General features: G+C 39.9%; 1 pseudogene; it reads left to right on the plus strand.

The window, feature by feature from the left end:
- LOC107754933 (uncharacterized) overlaps positions 1–16402 on the plus strand; it is a 21769-nt pseudogene extending 5367 nt beyond the window's left edge.
- The last annotated feature ends 3300 nt before the right edge of the window (positions 16403–19702 follow it).

Here is a 19702-nt window from a genome sequence, read left to right on the forward strand (position 1 = left end):
GACTGTCCGCGCTGCTGTTGCCACAGTCTCACATAAACGTGGATCTGCACGCTGCTGAAATTATTGAAATACACTGTTTTAAATGTATTTTAAAGTAATAGTTTTAATTGTAGCGGCATGTTTATTAGGATTAATCTCCAATCTGTCTACAATATAGTGCTATCCAATAACTGCACTCAGACCCATGACTCGTTTAGGCTATATGATCAGATCAAAACAGTTATTTTTGAATAATCGACTCAGGGCTTGGAATATTTCTTTATTTGAATGACTGAAGTTTGACTTAACAACAAATGGAAATATGAATATAATAATGTCGTTATTACAAGAAAAAATATGTTTTAACGAGAAAATATGTAGTTTTTAATGAGATAATTCTATTGTTTTTATGTCATAACATCTCGTTTTTACGAGAAAACATCTCATTATTACAAGAAAATATGTCGTTTTAACGAGAAAACACAACATCTCGTTATTATTACATAATTGAGTGGAAAAAAATTATATGTGTGTGGCAGCAATGCGTCACCGTAATTTTGGGCTGAACCTTCACAGACATATTCTGGGGACACCTGAGACTTATATTACATCTTGTAAAAAGGGGTATAATAGGTGCCCTTTAAGTGTACATCTAACAAAATGTAGGTTAATACTCAAGAAAGATAAATTTAAGTTGCTAAATATTGTGCATCGTTCTGTGTTTTCTCATTTTAAGGGTTTTTCGCAGTTCAAACAAAAGCAGGAACAGAAGGTGAGAATTAAATGATTACATTTCATGAATTAATATTATTACATCTTTTGTCAGTGAGTTTATGTTGCCGTGAAACATTTTCAGGGCTCTACAATGTAAACATTTCAGACACATGATGAAAACTATGGACTTAGCCTATGCCAATGGATTTTAAGTTAAAAATAAAGTAGGCTCAGAATAATTCAGTCATTAGAAACAGCTCAAGGTAACAATTTTACATCTATACTGAAACAAGCAGCAGAACTACTTAAGATCCATAATTTATTTTACTAGGTATAATTAATGCCAGTTTGAAATCCTACAATTAGTATTCCTGAAACACTTATTGCATTTCAACTGAAACTGGCCACCGTTTGATTCTTTCCATCCAAGTCAACAGAGAAATCACAAAATTATTTGCAACTGTGCAGCATGATGTGGAACTAAAGCATAGCACATAAATCACACAGATGTTGCTTGATAACCATCTGGAAATGTGCATGCAACATTAAAGGTCCACTCACAGCATCTCAATGACTCAAGATTATTCACAAGACTGTGAACTTATTTCAAACTCGAAACCTGTTTGAAATCTGTAAGAGAGCATCAATGAGCAACAGGCAATGAAACTACAAAAGAGAAAAATAACACAAGAGGGGGTGAGAGATCGAGAGTAGGGAAAAAAGATAGAAAGAAAGAAAGAAAGAAAGAAAGAAATGGGGAAAAAATAATCTACAGTAACCGTTCTCCATTTCTCTCCAAGCTTTCAAAAGTATTTGTTTGTTTATTTATTTATGTTTGTTTGTTTATTTTAGTTTTTTTCCCTTTTTGATATAATATTCTTATTTTCAACAAGGCTGCATATATTTGATCAAAAATTAAGTAAAAACTAATTTTGTAAAATAGTAACTTTATTCTATGAGAATATATTGTACAATGTAATGTATTGCAAAATGTAATTTATTGCTGTGATCAAAGCTGAATTTTCAGCATCATTACTCCACCCTTTATTGTCACATGATCCTTCAGAAACCATTCTAATATAATGATTTACTGCACAAGAAACATTTCTGATTATCAGCAAAGTGGAAATCGAGGCGATGCGCGAAAGCGGCTATGAGAAGATGCCCCCTGTAGAAGAAACGCTGGCCAGCTATCTCTCTACGGGTGAGACAAATTCTCTTAAAACTCCCTCCTTCCCATCTGAGCCCCTTCAGATTACATCTCGCTTGAATGGCAGGGCATACGCAGCAGCAGGTCAGGCAAAATGTAATTTATTGCTGTGATCAAAGCTGAATTTTCAGCATCATTACTCCACCCTTTATTGTCACATGATCCTTCAGAAACCATTCTAATATAATGATTTACTGCACAAGAAACATTTCTGATTATCAGCAAAGTGGAATCTTTGATGGATAGAAAGTTCAAAACAGCATTTATATGAAATCGTAACAAACCCTTGTTATACAATATACGTAAATGTCTTTAAATTGATCATAAATGACAGTAATGCATTCTTCTTGAATAAAATAATCAAAATAAATAGATAACGTTTGAATGGTAATGTATATTTGTGGTCTCTTTTTTTCCCCTATTTTTCGGATGACATGTTGTCAAGACAGTGGTTGCTAAATGAATAAACATAAATGTAAAACACTCTAAACCTATAAGTCAAACCATGTTTATAATATATTATTGCATGTAAAATTCCAGTCAGAATAGAAATATACAAACATAGTTGTAAATAAGGTTTCCCTTTCAAGGGAACTTCGAACTGCGTCCTCTAGGGGTCGCTATGGGGAATGCCTCGTCGTGACCCGTGTCTGAAGCATACATTGAAAAAACACGAACCTGGCAGATATCGGGAAGAAAGAGAGGGGCTTTCTACTCGATGTTCCGGTTTTGCCTTCTGAACTTTTTGGTACCTCCGTTGAGATGGTGATCGAGAAGTTCAGGGAAGCGAAGGCGCGCTCAGCGGCCTTCAAATCCTTCATTCCACGAAGGTCCAGGTCTGAGCCATACATATATGTGTGTGTATTTTATGCGCTGGTGGTTGTGTGTATAATCCATCTGCTAGATTCCTTTGCAGTGTTTTCCGGGACCTGTGGGTTTCTGTCCTTTTCTAGGGTAGGTCCTCGGTGAGCACCCCCTCTGTTGGCTTCAGAAACCGGGTGCTCGACTTGCAGTGTTTACTTCACTTGTCGATATGATGTCCAGCCGGTATGATAGCCTGGTTTCGGCTTCATGCTTCCTGGATCATGCGGCCAGGTCCGTGCACACGTTAAGCTTTGCGCACTTTCTAAAATCCACATAGAGGTAAGTGTGCACGTTATGCTTTGTGCAGTTTTCTGAAATCCTGTATGGTAAGGGTTACGCGTTATTAGCCTCGTTCCCTTTCTCTAGAGCAACTGGCTAGCTTGCAGTACGCTTACCCTTCTGATTTCTAACGATTGTGCTGTAGGTCGAGCCCCTCTCGTTGAGATCTGGGTGTTTGCTCCCTCAGCTAGAGATTTACTGCTAGCCATTCCAGCAGTATACCTTAGATCGAGTTGATGACTTCTCAAACATAGTGTTTTGGGATGCACCATTTCCATCTATGGGCTGCTCTTTCAGAGTACCACGAGGGCCCCTTAGAACGGTTTTTAAATCCATGTTATGGTAAGTGTGCACGTGAAGTCTTTGCACACTTTCTAAAATCCACACTGTGGTAAGTTCGCACGCTAGTACCCAGCGTTCTTTCTAAAATCCTGTATGGTAAGAGCTACGCGCGGCAGCCTCGTGCTCTTTCTTGAGTGGTTTAAAACCCTGGTTCCACCTTGAGCACCACTCCACCTATGTATCCTCTGGATACCTACTTTAACAGCGTGTTGCTATTAAAGGGTCTGTTGAGACAGTTCCTTCAGCATATGCAGAGCATGCGGTAGCCCCTGTGTGACAGGCCAAGACTTAATATATTCTAGGCTCTTGGTTGTATTCCCTTAAAGGAGTCTATTCCTGATTCCAAGCCTTGAGCTCTACCCCGGGCCCAGGAGTTCTGGCCCGAACAGGAACGTTTTTGGGGTATGCAGCCTAGGCCTTTGGCCGTAGGGAATAATGTCACTGACAGCTGTCTTAACGTCCCAGGGGCAAACGCCCTTAAAGCTTTGGTAGATTTGGTACTTAGTGCTCGCCATGGTTCTGGCATGCACTCCCCTCAGCATGGTGGCATGGGTATACCATTCCCCATAGCAACCCCTAGAGGACGCAGCTCGGAGTTCCCTTGAAAGGGAACGTCTCAGGTTATGTATGTAACCATGGTTCCCTGAGTAGGGAACGAGACACTGCGTCCTCTAGGTTTCTTGCCATACTGCGGACGCAAGCTTCAGACGAAGAAGTGAATGATGTGTAGCTTGGTGTTTTTTCAATGTATGCTTCAGAAACGGGTCACGACGAGGCGTTCCCCATAGTGACCCCTAGAGGACGCAGTGTCTCGTTCCCTACTCAGGGAACCATTGTTACATACGTAGCCTGAGACATTTCTCTTGAACAAATTCCAGTGAACGTAGCAAGATGGGGAACAGCCGCTCAGTCGACATTATTTTATGACTGGTACACCCAAAATGCTCTGGATGGGTTGAGCTCCACCTGTAGTCATACTACGACACAAACCGATCCGTGGTGGAAGCTGGACCTGATGAAGATGTACAGTGTGAACAGAGTGACCATCACTAACAGACCTGACTGCTGTGAAAGCAGGATAAACGGGGCAGAGATTCGCGTTGGAAATGTTTCTTCAGATGTTTTCAGCAACCCAGTGTGAGTATTTCTGATATATGATCAGTTAAAAAATATATATATTTTTTTCATATATTCAGTATTTGCATGTGTTTACAATATATTAATATTGGTATAAGACCACAAAATAAAATAAAATATATAAAGAAAGCAGCAAGACTTCACCAGAATTGTCTGAAGGAATTTCACTCCATCCAAATCCACACTAAATATCACAATAGATTTTACAAAAATAATCCAAAACGTTCTTCAATTCCACAGACATCACTGAAAATTATTTAAATTTGCTTTTAAGTACATGGTGTTGAAAAGTCATTTGTTCTTAAATTGGACTACACTTAGGCGTGAGATTTTAACTAAAATAAAAAGGATCATAAGAGTAATTTGTTCGTTGTTCGTGTCATATGGATAATGTTTTGCTTCCAGTGAGCACGGACAACCCAATACAAAGACATGTCTTGCTATTTTTTCACGATAGGCCTACACAGTCTTTTTATTTCATCACACTCAATACAGACTGCAAACTCAGATTCACAGCTCAGGTAAATTATTGTTCCTTTTGACGTGGCAGAAAAGGTCTCCAGGTTACGAATGTAACCATGGTTCCCCGAGGGAACGAGACGCGGAAAACGCTTTGGGAACGCCTTCAGCGTGACCACACTCTGAATCACATGTAAAATCAGTCCAATGGAAGGGCGAGACGTCACAGGTGGGTGACGTAGAGACCAGGAAGCTATAAAAGCACGTGCGGTGGAACCAGCATCAGCTTCTAGGAATGAAGCAAGCACTCACAGGGATGCTGGAAGTATGGCACTGAGACGCAGAATCTCGTTCCCTCGGGGAATCATGGTTACATTCGACCTGGAGACAACCTGGAGACGTTCCCCTTCAGTAACTCGAGCTGCATCGGAAAACGCTTTAGGAACAAGTATGCCTACACGGCCAGACTTACAAATCCCTGCCTAGTGTGGAACTTTTGGCACTTGCCAAAGTAGGCGGGGAAATCCCGCCCAAAGGCCAACTTCAGAAGAAGTGAGCCTTGACCCCCAAAGGAGAGGGGAGATCAGAGGACTCGAGGCTATGGAATAGCATCCTGATCCATCGCTTAGCATAAACTTCTCTGGCCAGAGACCTCAGGCTCAGCGCACCGTGGAGGAAACATGTAACTAGGGGGTGTCTGCCCACTGACTGGCCACCGATAGGGGCGTGGTAGGCCGCAAAGGCCGCCATGTAGATTTTCAAGGTGGAGTGGGTCGACCCTGCAGAGAATCGGGCCTGCAGGAACTCCAGCACTGTACCAACTGGGCAGTAAACTGGGTCGAGCTGGTGGTCTTCTCCACCTGTGAGAGGAGATCCCTCCTGACGGAAATCTCCCAAGGAGAGCCGTCGAGAAGGGAAATCAGGTCCGAGAACCATACTCGGACCGGCCAGAACCGGGCTACTAACAGTAGACGGACCCAGTCCTGGCACACCCTCTCCAGAACTCCCGGGAGCAGATCAATCGGGGAAAAAGGCATACAGACAAAGCCTCGGCCACGTCTGTACCATAGCGTCCAGTCCGAGAGGAGCTGGATGAGTCAGAGAGAACCAGAGGGGACAGTGCGATATCTCTCGAGTCGCAAACAGGTCCACCTGAGCCTGGCCAAAAACTCTCCCTATCTGCTTCACCACCTCGACAGGATGTCTGCTCCCATATTGAGATGCCCAGGAATGTGAACTACTCTCAGCGAGAGGAGTTTCCCCTAGGACCACACAAGGATATGGTGCGCCAGCCCTCCCTGGTGGTTGATATAAGAGACCACCGCTGTGTTGCCGGTGTGCACCAACACATGGTGATCTCTTAGGTCTGGGAGGAAGTGTTTCAATGCTAGAAACACGGCCAGCATCTCCAGGCAGTTGATGTGCCATGTGAGATGGCGACCACTCAACAGACCGCGGGCCAAGCGGGCACTCATGACCGCTCCCCAACCGGTGAGAGATACAACTGTCGCTGGCGTTATGCGGCGACAAGGAGCTCCCAGCACCGGGCTCTGAGACAAGAACCAAAGTTTACTCCACATGTCTAAGGCACGTAGGCATCGCCGCGTGACTTTGAGCATACGGAGCGGGTTTCCCCTCAGGGAGAACTCCTTGGTATTGAACCACCACTGTAGGGGTCTCATGTACAGCAGGCCAAAAGGTATCACGTTGGACCCAGCTGCCATCAGACCCAGCAGTTTCTGGAACTGCTGACAGTGAGTGACCGGCCTTCTCTCACTATCGCGACTGCAGTGAGGATGGCAAAAGGTATCACGTTGGACCCAGCTGCCATCAGACCCAGCAGTTTCTGGAACTGCTGACAGTGAGTGACCGGCCTTCTCTCACTATCGCGTCTGCAGTGAGGATCGAATCAAACCGAGCAGGAGACAGACGTGCCTGCATCGTGGTCGAATCCCACATCACATCCAGATAAGTGATTCTCCGTACTGGAGAAAGCACACTTTTCTTGGCGTTAAGTCTTAACCCCAGCTCTTTCATGTGAGCGAGAACGACATCTCGATGCCGGATCGCCATCTGCTCCGATTGAGCTAGTATCAACCAATCATCGATGTGGTTGAGTATGTGGATGCCCTGGAGTCACAGAGGAGCCAGAGCAGCATCCACACACTTTGTGAAAGTGAGGGGTGAGATTGCAAGGCTGAACGAAAGAATCCGGTAAGCTTTTTCCCCCAAAAGCAAACCTCAGGAACTTCCATCCTTCTTTGGAACGATGAAGTACCGGCTGTAGAACCCAGACTGAGTTGAGAGGAGGGACCACTTCGATGGCCTCCTTCCTCAAGAGTGTGTTAACTTTTGTTCCATTACCAGAGCCTGCTCGGGGCCCACCAGAGTGGGAATGACCCCGTTGAAACGAGGTGGAGGAAAACCGAACTGATTCGGTAGCCTCTTTCTACAGTGTGTAGGACCCATTGAGACACATTTGGCAGAAGTTTCCATGCTGAAAAAAAGGTCTACTAAGGAAATCAGTCTCTCGAGACTGACCTCTGGTGTAATCAAAGCGGCTAGATCGGTGCCCTGAAGCAGTGAACCGGCAGGGGACTTCCGACCTTGCTGCTCTAGAAACCTCCGAAGAGATAGCGAGCCTCTTAGTACCGCTACGTTTCCGGACGGTGACTGAGAGAACTGCTCGCCGGAGACCGCTGCGTCCTGAAGCACCGTAGGTGGCAGGGTTGGCAGAACGATCTCCTGAGGGCACTGAGGAGAGACGGGCAGATGAGGAGCTGGAACCCGGTTGGTTGGGGCTGCTCCCGCCCAGCAGCCCCTGTTGAGGTAACCGCGTGCTCTCACTCGAGAAAATTTTATTTATTTATTTTCCAAGAGCTCCTCAGAACTTCTCATAGTCAGAATAAAATGCAGCCAAACAACCAGACAAGTAAACACGGTCTGGTATGATAAGATTCATATCAAAACCAAAAATTATGTAATAAACAGCGGGAAAAGCACAATCAGCCCCCCTCTCTTTTTCCCGAGAGCTGACTGCATTAGCTCCGCTCCCCAGTAATACTGCTCATTATAATTAGGCATAATATGCTTTTGTAACTGATGCTTGTGCAACTGGCGAACTCATCGACACCCTCCATATCAACCTCCTCGGAGGAAGACAGGCGGAGCGTCGCGCCCTCTCCCCGGGGGGGAAGTACCGCAGCGCGGGCTTCCGACAGGCGGAGCGTCGAGCCCTCTCCCGGGGGGGGGGAACCGCAGCGTGGGCTTCCGAACCCTGAGAGCGGGCGCTGGATCTGGTGGGTGAAAAATAAGATAGGGACTCCCCCGTCTACATTCCCTCCACCGGATCCATATGCGAATCCCACGAGCACAGCCGCTGCTCCGCCTCGGCGAAAGCGGGGCCGGCGCGAGAAACGGCCAAATGCTTCTTTTTGGCTGAAGCTAGACATAATGGTCTTAAGTGGACAAACAACACTAAATAAGACTCACAAAAAATAGCGACTGAAACACACACCGAGCGCTTGCTGAATGACAAAAAGCTGACGCCGGTTCCACCGCACGTGTATTTATAGCTTCCTGGTCTCTACGTCACCCGCCTGTGACGTCTCGCCCTTCCATTAGACTGATTTTATATGTGATTCAGAGCGTGGTCACGCTGAAGGCATTCCCAAAGCGTTTTCCGACGCAGCTCGAGTTCCTGAAGCGGAACACACATTTACATTCCTGATGATCAGACGGTTGATGTTATTCGTTTTCTAAAGTGTCAGCAGGCGTCACAGGCAATTCCCTCAGTTATCACAGAGTGTGGTCTCCAGTTATCACAGAAAGAATTACCGCCTCCTACAATCAAATACAACACTAAACATTATTACAGAATAGCGAAAATACTCTCTTTACCACATTCCTTGTGTTATGATATCTTAAAATATACTAATAATATAAAGAAACATATATAGGTTGTAACAGATTGAAATGTCTGTCACAGTTTTTCCATATCCTTAGGGTAATGGAATTAAAAACGATATGTGTTGTAATACTACAAGGCACTAGAGGGCGCTCGATTGACACCTGGATTGTATATCATGCGAGTAGTTGCCTGAAGAAGTAGTGGATATGCCTTTGTGTTGGATTCCTTTGTGGAGGCTCATTCATCTGCTAGTTTGATTTATCAACTCTAAAGCAGATAAACATATTTCAACGCACTCAATGTTTTTCTTCGGAAAGAATAACTCATTTTTGCCACGGAATGGATCTCGAATAAATAAACAAGAATAAATAAACAAATATTGAAGCCTTGTCCTTGATTTTACACCCAGAAAATCGTCTTAGATTTCTTATCTGAGAAATGATGATCCATTCCGTGGCAAAAATGAGTTATTCTTTCCGAAGAAAAACATTGAGTGCGTTGAAATATGTTGATCTGCTTTAGGGTTGACAACTCCAACTAGCAGATGAATGAGCCTCCACAAAGGAATCCAACACAAAGGCATATCCACTCCAAACAGTATTCGATTGTCACAATCAGGTATGTATCCAAACACACATTTGGAAGTGAAATGAGAGGAAAAAGAAAACGTCCTTCTGAAAAATAGAAAATACCAAAAACAAACATAAACATTCCTCCCACATTCTAAATAAAGAAGGAAGACAATATTCTAATATACTCACATGTTGAGCTTAAAACCAAAGGTTTCTCAACTAGGACTTTGTAAACCAGCAGATCAAGGTAGCACAAAGAAACATGCGTTCCCTCTACCCAAACTGAACTACTTCTTCAGGCAACTACTCACCTGATATACAATCCAGGTGTGTCTAACAAGTGCCATCTAGTGCCTCATAGTATTACAACACATAGAATTTTTAATTCCATTATCCTAAGGATATGGAAAAACTGTGACAGACATTTCACTCTGTTACAAGGTGAAGTGCTAAAGGGTTAATATTGGTGGTTGGTCTGTGTATCATCTGATCATTCAATTATTCCATTCAATTTGGCAAAAAAAAAATGGTAAAAACTGGTCAATATTTAGTTTTTCTGTATGAACCAAATTTTGAAAAAAACAAAAAATTTGTATGAACAAAAACTGTTGGCGTTCCATGGAGGAATACACTCAAGAAATTGAAAGGTGGCTCGTTTTTTGTTTTGTTTTAACAAACGAAAAATTTGATTTTGGTTTGACATCTCTTATTTTGGTTTATAAATTGGTTTATGGCTTCAATATCCATATAGTAGCATAATGCAATCCAAGCAAGGCAGCAGGTTTAGTGGTATTTTGCCATCTCCCTGTGGTCCTGTTTGGTAATGCAGTTTGAATTGTGCTTATTTGTATTCAAAATCTCCCTTTTTTTGTATTTTACTATTTAAAATTAATTTTAAAAAAGTAGGTGTTTTTATAAGAGATATCGAGTTAAAATATTGTTTTCTGTTTGATAAAAAAAAACAAGCCATCTTTCGATTTCTCAAGTGTATTCCTCCACGAAACGCCAACTTTCAATTTTTGGTGCATACAGAAAACAGAAAAATTAAATATTGAGACATGATGATCCATTCCGTGGCAAAAATGAGTTATTCTTTCCTAAGAAAAACATTGAGTGCGTTGAAATATGTTGATCTGCTTTAGCGTGGATAACTCCGACTAGCATATGAATGAGCCTCCACAAAGGAATCAAACACAAAGGCATATCCACTGCAAACAGTATTCGAATGAACACAGTTACAATTAGTTATGTATCCAAACACAGATTTGGAAGTGAAATGATATGAAAAGGGAAAAAGTCCTTCTGAAAAATAGAAAATACCAAAAACCAAACATAAACATTCCTCCCACATTCTAAATAAAGAAGGAAGACAATATTCTAATATACTCACATGTTGAGCTTAAAACCAAAGGTTTCTCAACTAGGACTTTGTCAACCAGAAGTTCAAGGTAGCACAAAGAAACATGTGTTCCCTCTACCCAAACTGAACTACTTCTTCAGGCAACTACTCACCTGATATACAATCCAGGTGTGTCTAACAAGTGCCATCTAGTGCCTCATAGTATTACAACACATAGAATTTTTAATTCCATTATCCTAAGGATATGGAAAAACTGTGACAGACATTTCACTCTGTTACAAGGTGAAGTGCTAAAGGGTTAATATTGGTGGTTGGTCTGTGTATCATCTGATCATTCAATTATTCCATTCAATTTGGCAAAAAAAAAATGGTAAAAACTGGTCAATATTTAGTTTTTCTGTATGAACCAAATTTTGAAAAAACAAAAAATTTGTATGAACAAAAACTGTTGGCGTTCCATGGAGGAATACACTCAAGAAATTGAAAGGTGGCTCGTTTTTTGTTTTGTTTTAACAAACGAAAAATTTGATTTTGGTTTGACATCTCTTATTTTGGTTTATAAATTGGTTTATGGCTTCAATATCCATATAGTAGCATAATGCAATCCAAGCAAGGCAGCAGGTTTAGTGGTATTTTGCCATCTCCCTGTGGTCCTGTTTGGTAATGCAGTTTGAATTGTGCTTATTTGTATTCAAAATCTCCCTTTTTTTGTATTTTACTATTTAAAATTAATTTTAAAAAAGTAGGTGTTTTTATAAGAGATATCGAGTTAAAATATTGTTTTCTGTTTGATAAAAAAAAACAAGCCATCTTTCGATTTCTCAAGTGTATTCCTCCACGAAACGCCAACTTTCAATTTTTGGTGCATACAGAAAACAGAAAAATTAAATATTGACCAGTTTTTACCATTTTTCGTTTGCCAGATTGAATGGAATAATTGAATGATCAGATGATACACAGATTGCGGTTGCCTTGGCTACGAGAACATTCGTAACATTAGAAAAAAAAACACAGTAAAACTTTGTTTTCTTTGTGTATTAATAATAATTATTAATTTGAGTGACACATAATTGCACATTTCTATTGCAGATTAGCTGCAAAAGAAAAAAAATAGTGCAAAACATCATGCATGGTACAGAAGTTGGGGAAAATATCACATTATAAAATATACATAGTGTTGTAAGCGAGAGAGCGTGCGAGAGAGATAACTAATAGACCCTTTTAGTGCTGACGTCACAATTACATCACAACGTTAGCTGGAGTCAAAACCAAGGGGAAACTGGAGGCGGTGGTTAAATGCTATAAAATGAGCAGACTGAACAGAAACGATCATCAAAAATGCTCGCGTTTGATTATGGTTTGCGTTATGTGTCTAAAGATTTCTTATGCATCTCACGACATGGAAGAATATGTCATGTATAAAATAATGTCTGTGCGCATGTGAGTAAAACAACGAACTGACAATTTATATGCTTAATCAGCTGTGATTGTATATACATTGTTGTGATTGATTGTGGCTGGAATTTTTAACAATCTGGTAAGAAAGAATAATCAAATACAGAAGGTTCAAAATTTGACTATTACAAATCATTTTAAATTTGTGTCAGTATGACATAAATAAAACTAGTGCTGTCAAACGATTAATCGCGATTAATCGCATCCAAAATAAAGGTTTTGTTTGCATAATATATGTGTGTGTTCAGTGCATATTTATTATGTATATATAAATACACACACAAGCATTTACATATTTCAGAAAAATATGCTATTTTTTATATATTAAATATATTTATTTATAATATACATTATATGAATATAAATAGACATGTAAATACATGAGAGCTAGTTCATGGCTACAAGACTCTGGGTTAGTTGTAAAAGCAGGACTGGGGGTTAGTTGTAAGATCAACGAAACATGTTTTAACTTACTCCAAAAAACATTTTTTGTTTTATTTGTTTTATTTGAATTTCAGTATGCCTACACTTTTAAAAAAGAAAGGTGCTTCACGATGCCATAGAATAACATTTTTGTCTAAATGGTTCTATAAAGAACCTTTAACATCTGAATTAATCTTTGTTTCACAAAAGGTTCTTTATGGCAAAGTAAGGTTCTTCAGATTCTAAAAAGGTAAGAAAGAGATGGTTCTTTAAATAACCTTTGGCTGAATGGTGAAACCAGAAATGGTTATTCAATGGCATCGCTGTGAAAATCCTTTTAAGCACCTTTATTTTTAAGAGTGTAGGTCTTGGAAGAGAAAGACAAACCGAGGGGTGTCTCTCAATGTTCAAGTGTTCAAGTTCAATGTTATTATGGCCAATTACTATGACTAACATTAACAATAGTAAGTAAGTAAGTATATTTTATTTATATAGCACATTTCAACATAGCAAAGCTATCCAATCATGCTTCCAATCATGATCAAACAATCATGCTTACGCACACATGTTATTCAGTTTTATTAACGTAACACACACACACCAATTATGTTGAAAAGTCAGTGTTGAATAAAAAGCTTTTTTTGTCATAATCCTTCGTTACATAATATTACATCTCACCCCGGTGGATATCATAATATTACATCTCACCCCGGTGGATATCATAATGTTACATCTCACCCCAGGGTATGTTACAACTAACCCAGACTATGGTGTGAATTGTAACATTTCACTCCTTGTGCAACTAAACCATGCATTTTCTGTTTGTGCTGTACACATATCAGCTGCCATTTAATAGCAGACACTTAAAACTACTTTGAATCACATTTTGATCGCACTGGCTTAAAAGAACTCCAAGATACAGACAGAAATCTCAAAAATGTTACAATCCATTTAGGAACAAGGCGAAAATACAAGTGACGAGTCATACTAATAATTAAAAACAAAAACACAGGAGTAACTCACTCTTTCCTCTTTCTCCAGATGTGCTGTAGTTTCTTCTATTCCAGCAGGAGCTACCTACAGCTACTCGTGTCGTGGGATGGAGGGACGTTATGTTATTGTGAATATTCCTGGAACTTCAAAGATTCTTACTCTCTGTGAAGTGGGAGTCTATGTGATTTTTCCAGGTAATTCAGAGCTACTTAATAACCTGGTCTAAAGCCTTTCCAGTAGAATTTTACTTTTTTAAAGCTATTCCCATTTCATTAAAGTAGTTTTAATATAGTTCTAGACGTAGTTCTAGTGGAGATCAGGTCCAAAGACTTTAGATATACCCAGAAGGTGCTTGCTTATTATTTTGAATGGAAAGCACAATGCTCAATTTGGTGGAATGAGTCCCACTTTCTAAATAAAAGAGCCAATCGCTAACTTTTAAAGTCAATGCATGACTGCAGCTGCTGTTACTCCTGAGACAGGACTGCACATTCACGCTGGCTAGACCAGACTGGAAAAGAAGCCTTTATAACCCAATTTGAGCATAAGACAACATATACGGGACAACAGTTCATGTCAGATGTTGTTGCCAAATTGAAATAGGTTATTTAAATCATAGTGTGGCAGGCAGTTTTTTTGCGATTTCACGAGTTGCCCATTCAGGTAGACAGGACTTGGTCTTAGATGCCTAAAATAGCTGCTCGGAGGTTCTGTAAATAAATATGGTTGCCGAGTGATTCCTTAAAAAAGGACTTTGTCAAGACTCGATCAGTTTAGAGAGATCACATTTGAAACACATTCAAAGAGTATAAAATAAGCTGACTAAAACCATTTCTCGACACTATGACATCTTACAGGTAATTTGGCAACAGGAAGAACCATCACACAGTCATCAACCATTGGCACCTGGCTTGGTCAACAAGCTATTGATTTCAATCCAGGTTTCATACAACCATCATTATCGTGTTCCTCAACCACTGCTCAGACTGACCCATGGTGGAGAGTGGATCTGCGTTATATTTACAGAGTAAGTAGAGTCGTCATCACAAACAGACTAGACTGCTGTCCAGAACAAATAGACGGAGCAGAGATTCGCATCGGAAACTCTTTGGAGAACAACGGCAACAACAATCCCATGTGAGACCCTCTTTCCGTTGCTTAATATCCATGAAAATCCCTGAAAACATGTATGACGAAAGACTAGAAGTCTAAATGATGGTTTCTCCATATCTCATTAGATGTGCTGTAATTTCCAGCATTCCAGCTGGTGTTTCCTCCACGTACACATGTAACGATATGGATGGTCGATATGTGAGTCTGTTCATTCCTGGAGATTCAAGGATTCTTACTCTGTGTGAGGTGGAGGTCTATGGAGAAGGTGGGATCAAGCAAGCAGATTTTGTGTTTTGGGAAACTATTAACGGCTTTATTTTTTGAATACAATGTATTGTTCGATAATGTTAAAGTTCAAGAGTTGCATGCTCTCAACAGTCAATAATTCATTACATAAAACACATTTGTGTTTGGCACTAAACCATGTCCATCCTTATTGAAAGTGAACCTGTATTTAATGTCTTTCTTTTTTTTTTACATTGATTTTGCGGATCACTACACAATCTCTCATTGCATCATTTTAATCTTAAGTGACAGATGCATTTGCACAAAATTGCTGTAGATACAGTATTTTAGGTACAGTATCTTATTTGCATTTAGCATTTTCTTTTCCCTTCTGTCCATGTATGTTCACTCTCATGTGCCCTTTTAGGTCCTGTACTGAAGAAAACCTTTGTGAAGATGAATCTGAAATCCAGTTCGAGTCTGTCTGAACCTGGAATGAGAGTCCAGCTCCTGTCACAGGTGAGAAAGGAAAACATACGGAAATCTGAAATCAAATCACACTGATAGCAGTTTTAAGAGATCTGCTCGTTTTAGCTTCAGCCTGCTTTGGTGGAACGAGGGTTTTCTGACGTGATGCTGCAGTGGTCTCAACCACCCGAAAAGGAAGTGATGCGGAAGGAAGCTGTGCCAAGTGAGTGTGCTCAAATAAACACTGGAAAACTGAAAAGGAATGTTAGTTAAATGTTGAGGATTTTTTAATTAAAATTATTTAAATGAAAATACATATATTACATATGAATAGGAAAGTGACGTTTTTATGATGTAATGAACTGTTTTATTTGCAGTTCAATGTGCTATAAGAAAGAAATGATGATGATGATGATGGGGAAACCTAAACTCTCTTCAGATCAGCTGTGATGTTCTTCTTTTAGGAGCTCGAATATTCTCCTGTCCTCAATGTTGATCACAATAAAGTTGTACATGAAAATTAAAAACTACTGATTCCTGAAACTGAATTTTGAGACATGCAAACTGATTTCTGTGAAGCTGTGTTGAGCAACAACAACAGTTGCATTGACAAATGATAAAATATTACATGGTACACATTCAATTATATGATATGATACGATCAGGAAGTCAAAATGTTTATTTTTCCATTAATTTAACTTACCATAATAATTTAACCAATTTCAATTTAATTGTATGCTAAATGAGATTCAACTAGACAATATTATATAAACTGAGGTCAAAGGATTTGTACACCCAATGATTGTATTTAAAAGTGAACTTAAGTTCAAATAGATGGAATTTTTATTTTTATTGATTTTGTAAAAGCTAAAGGTGATGATGCCAGCAGTAAAGACTGAAAGTCAAAGCAATCTTTGTTACAGCGGGTAACTTCAGATGGCTTGGGTACGCAATGCATTCTTTACACGCACATAATCCAATGTCGATTTCAATCTCTTCCGAATACTTTATTGAACATAATGAAAATTACTTATTTAAATACTTTTAGTGGTAATGATGATAATGATAGTGGGCATCTGATTTGACTTTGAGAGTGTGTGTGGTAAAAACGGTATAAGTTTCCTCCACCAAGCCTCCTAACTCTATGTGAATGGAAGACCTGTTTAAAAGCCCTCTGTGCACATACTGCCCCCAACTGTGTACGTACGCACACATGGACATAATAGATTTAAAGTGTGAATGGCTTGTTTCTTCACATCTGATGTTTCTAACCACATGGATGTCAGTAGAAGTTGCCTTGCAAAAACAACTAGAATACAACAAACAACATATACTTCCTTCAACCTTCAAAAAACAATGTGTAAACAAATACTCTTAAAAAAAGATACGTTGTGTGGTTTTCTGAGAATCTTAAATTGTATTTATTTGGATAATTTGCATTATGGTGTTATTTGGTTTTTTTTCCCCTTCAGTCAGCGTTAAGAGAGTTTGCAAAACAAATGATGCTGTCCTGGGTTTATCTACATGTGTTATATTACAAAGTTTTCTCAATCAAGTTGCATTTCTTGTGCATTTCTCCATCCTGAATAAACACATTTGTGAGATACTAGATTAAAAGTAACCACTTGCAAAATTACTTTTTCTGTACAGTAATTCTGCATTGACAAATATCATCATGTGTAGAGAAGAAACTATCTTTGTTCATTATGTAAATTGTGTAAAATATATGGCATTATAGAAGCATGCAAAAAGCTTATTTTCCAGTTAAATCGTCAAAGGGAACATAGCGATGTTCCATGACACTGGAACAGGTGGGGAAATGCAAAATACTCTTTCATATTAATTTTAGGTGATCCCAAGTGTTCAGTGCCAAATACAGGTAGCCTATAAATGATAATATGAGAAACATCAAACGGAAAACGAAACTGAAAGGATAACGAAACCCCGCTACTCGTTTGAACTCCGCAGCACTTATAGGCAAGGCAAGGCAAGTTTATTTATATAGCACATTTCATACACAATGGTAATTCAAAGTGAATATAAAAGAAATGAAATAATAATAATAAAAAAATAATAATCACAACAATAAAACAAGGAATTTAAAACTTTGAAAACGATTTAAAAATTGATTTAAGAGGTTTAAAATGAATTTAAAACAAGTAAATCTGGGTGTCATCAGCATAGCTGTGATAGGCAATTTGGTTCTTTCTCATTATTATATATATATTATAGAGTGTGCTTCCGGTTTGGTAATTCGGCGTTAAGACGCACGGTGTCTAAGCTCCGCGTCATTTCATGCAATCCTTTCATAATACACCCTATTTTTTCATTACATCGAACTCATTACATCCTTTTTTCATTTTTTAAACACCCCTGTTATGTATTGGAATTACTGGGGTTGTTTCCAGTGTTGGTCACTAGAGGGGGCTGTTACCTGTAAAGAAGTTGATGTGTTGGAATATTCAGTAAACAAGTGAGAGGGCACTGGAGTGGAAGTGTAAAAGCATGTTGGTGTGTTTAATTCAATTAAGGCAGAGATGTAACACTGGCGACGAGGATATTAAATTATGAAAACAAGTTTAGCACTTTGAACAGGAACAATGACGGAGAAAAGTGGGATACAGAATTTTGAATGTTTTTCAGACCCAGCCACGTTAGGACCGAGATGGACACGATGGTTAAAGTCCTTCGAACTGTATGCAGATGGGAAAGGACTCATAATCTCAGATGACTCGAGAGACGCGATTAAACAACAACGGAGAGCTTTGTTGCTGCATCTTGCAGGACCAGATGTACAAGATATATTTTCAACCCTGGAAAATACAGGGGAGGTTACTGAATATGACGCTGCAGTGACTGCTTTGAACTCATATTTCGTGCCCCAAGTCAATGCAGCATTTGCCCGGCAAGCTTTTCACAAGTTGAACCAGAAAACAGGTGAGACGATACAACAGTTTGCTACTCGCCTGAGACAAGCAGCAAAAGACTGTGGGTTTCAAGCAGACACAGACAATCAGATAAGAGATGCTATCCTTAGTAAATGCACATCAGATTATGTTCGTCGGAAATTATTAGAGGAAGGTCCGAGTCTAACACTTGCTCGCTCAGTAGAACTAGCATCACAGTGTGAGAGAATTGAAGAGCAGATGTCAGTCATGTTGTTGAGACCTGACACTGGCGCAGTCAATCGAGTGGCGCAAAAGAGAGACAAAAGAGAGAAAGGAAATAAAGTATACACCAGAAACAAGCATGCAGAGAGAAAAGATGAAAAAGTGGACAGGAAATGCTACAGGTGTGGACACAAAGACCATTTAAGCAGAGACCAAACATGTCCCGCACGAGGTCAAGTATGTCACAAATGTAATGGAAAAGACCATTTTTCAAAAATGTGCCACACGAAAAACCCCAAAAAGAATCGTATAAACAATGTGGAGGAAGCTGATTATGCATTTGTTGTCCAGGAAAAAAATGTGTCAGAAAAGTTGACTTTCATTGTGGGTGGTGTGAAACTAAGACTGTTGATTGACTCGGGTGCCACAAATAATGTAATTGATGAGGACACCTGGGAAGATCTTAAACAGAACAAAGTTAAATGCAAGTCATACATTCCTGAAACAGAGAGAAAGCTCTACTCATACTCTTCAAACCAACCTCTAATAGTCAAGGGTGCATTCCAATGTAAGGTAAGCATATCCAACAGAACAGAGCAGGCTGAATTAATCGTGATACGAGGAAAAGGAGAACCCCTCTTAGGAAGAGAAACAGCCATCAAGCTAGGAGTTTTAAAAATAGGCGCTGACATTTCTGCCGTGATTGAATTAAAGCAAGTTCTGCAACAAAAGTATCCGGAAGTGCTCAATGGGGTTGGCAAGCTAAACACCAACCAAGTTACTCTACACATAGACCCAAGTGTGAGACCAGTAGCGCAGCCGCTTAGACGCATCCCTTTTAATCTCAGGAGAGCAGTAGAGCGGAAAATAAAGGAGCTAATGGAAATGGACATCATTGAACCGGTCAGTGGTCCCACACCATGGGTGAATCCTGTAGTCATAGTGCCTAAGTCCAACTCAGACATAAGATTGTGTCTGGATATGAGGCAGGCTAACCGTGCCATAGTGAGGGAGCGTTACCCTATCCCTAACGTGGATGAGATTCTCCAAGGCATCAATGACTCAATTATATTCAGCAAGCTGGATTTA

This window comes from Sinocyclocheilus rhinocerous, unplaced genomic scaffold (assembly GCF_001515625.1).
Source record: "Sinocyclocheilus rhinocerous isolate Xijiao unplaced genomic scaffold, SAMN03320098_v1.1 scaffold2577, whole genome shotgun sequence".
NCBI lineage: Eukaryota > Metazoa > Chordata > Actinopteri > Cypriniformes > Cyprinidae > Sinocyclocheilus > Sinocyclocheilus rhinocerous.